The 2416-nt window shown below is 39.7% G+C and overlaps 1 protein-coding gene across 1 annotated transcript in view; it reads right to left on the bottom strand.

Annotated features, from left to right (window-relative positions):
• Nucleotides 1-2416, bottom strand: part of hlfa (HLF transcription factor, PAR bZIP family member a) — a 14201-nt gene that overhangs the window by 9522 nt on the left and 2263 nt on the right. The window lies entirely within an intron of this gene.

The following is a 2416-nucleotide window of genomic DNA, read 5'->3' as shown; positions in this document are numbered from 1 at the left end:
GGTTGCCCTGGCTGTTGGCTGTACGTTTGTCACTGTAAGAGAATGGGATTGCATCTCGTCTGCTGTGCTTCTTGTGCTGTGTCTGTCAGGTTGTCTGTTTCATTTTTGCTCCGGCTAATCTTCTGTTGCTGGTTACTGTCCCAGCAATGTTTGTTTTTTGTGTCTGTCAAACTTGAAATTAGATATTTAATAATATATTTTTGATACAAGTATACTGAGTTCAGAAAGGCATTCATAATGACACAAATGTGATAAATCACATTGTCCAGAAAAGACTTGATGTCATATTTAGCACATTACAGTGAAGGTGAACACTCAGTGACTACAATTACATTACATGTCATTTAGCTGATGCTAGGGCTGGGCAATAGGAAGAAAGTCAGATATTACAATATTCTTGACCAAATACCTCAATATTGATTTTGCGGCAATATTCTAGGGTTGACAATTGGTGCTTTGACAAAATATCTTCACGCTTAGTTTTTAGATAAATAATCATCAGTAATGTGGACGTAATGTCTAAGTCGGGAAAGGGTAAGTAATAGAACAGCTAGAAAAGTCTGGTAAGCCTTTAAAACCAGTAAAAGACTTATGTCACATCACAATGTCCAAAATCTAAGACGTTTTCTAGTCTCATATCACGATGTGGATATAATATCAATATTTTTCCCAGCCCTTTGTAACACTATAATCCAAATATACTTAAAATTGCTATATATGCCAGAGGTCCCACGCCTCTGGAGCAACTACGGGTCAAGGACACATTGGTTGATGTAAAGCAGAGGACATGAACCCAGGTCTCCCACACCACAGACATGTGGCCTATCCACTGCACCATCACCACACATACAATATCTCATCATGACATAACTAGTGATGTTAGCTTGGCGAACAAATCGTTCTTTTTGAACGACATCTAAAGAGGAACTAACTCAATTCACAAGCGGGAGTGGATCCAGACTTTCGATTCACGTTGAGCCGGCCCCCGCTGATCCGAAGATTGAGTCAGAGCTGACATGATGCACACATCCACTGCGCCAAACGTACATTTGTGACAGCTCTTTCGCTTGTGTTTATATCATTGTGACATGTAACTAGAGCTGCAAAGATTCATTGATTTAATCAATTAGTTAATTACTAAAGGAATCGCCAACTATTTGGATAATTGATTTATCGATCATTTTCAATGTCATTTTTCCTTAAAAACAAATACTCTCGGTTTCCAGCTTCTCAACGACAGTAAACTTAAAATCTTGGAGTTGTGGACAAAACAAGACATTTGAGGATGTCATCTTTTTGACAGGACAGCCCAGACCTGAAAGAGGGAGAATGGCATGCAGCAAAGGCCCATGGGAGTCAAGGACGACTCCACCCTAAAACAAGCAAAACAGGACACATTTCATGTATTTAAGATGACAAATGAGTTGAAGAGCAGCTGTTGCTCAGGTCAAAACCAATCCTTGAAAAAGGTTGACAGGACGGTGATTAATCATTCATCCTCCATTATCATCCAAATATTTCCGTCTCTAATCATCATCAGGATCAATACACAACTGCACACAAGGTTAATCTACATTTAACTGATTGTAGGTTGTGTGAGTTCATTATATGACTCATTGGTCCATTAACACACTGTATTAGGCATTCATTCACCCTTCAGTGGAACAATACGTGTTGCTTTTATCAAGACTCCACCTCTTCAGCACGTACAGGTGAAACACACAAACAGGGCTTATATCATTCAAGCCATGACCCTCCACAACTCCCTCTGTTTAGCCATGGCATATCGTCACATCTTCTGCCGGGAGCCCTCTACGTGCTATATGCTACGTTCTGATTCGAGACACTGACCGTCTCCATTGACGTGGAAGTGGCAGTGGTCGCTGACAATTTGTGTTTCCAGTGAGGAGTCGGCCCTTTAAGTGATTTTAAATTGTTCTGGAAACTCTAATCGTGTGTTACAGCAGCATAACAAACTCACAGCTTAACGCTTCCGTCTAAATACCAACTGCCTGATGTCAGCTTACTGGAATAAAATGCCTATGAAGAAAGCTCTATGTGATCACCACAAGGCTCTATGTGATCACCACAACGCCGACACACTGGAACGAATCCACACATGAAATGATCTGTCTGTATTAACACTGCCTTTCTTGAAATGTTGAAGTATTTGGATGACTCCATGAAGACCCTGTTGTAGATCTCAACATGCCAAATGTAATTTAAAAACATCTTATAAAAACACCTTCAAATTCATCAAAAATGTATCTTGTAGAGATTATCCTGCAGGACAAAGGCTAAATATAGTTCAATGCACTCATTTGTGAAACACGTTTTTGACTAACCGAAGCAGCTTTCAATTGCCACCAAATCCTGCAGGGAAATCTTGGAAATGAATAAATTTTATATATATATA

This window comes from Etheostoma cragini, chromosome 15 (assembly GCF_013103735.1).
Source record: "Etheostoma cragini isolate CJK2018 chromosome 15, CSU_Ecrag_1.0, whole genome shotgun sequence".
NCBI lineage: Eukaryota > Metazoa > Chordata > Actinopteri > Perciformes > Percidae > Etheostoma > Etheostoma cragini.
The sequence above is the reverse complement of the archived record's forward strand: the minus strand, read 5'-3'. Positions and strand labels throughout refer to the sequence as shown.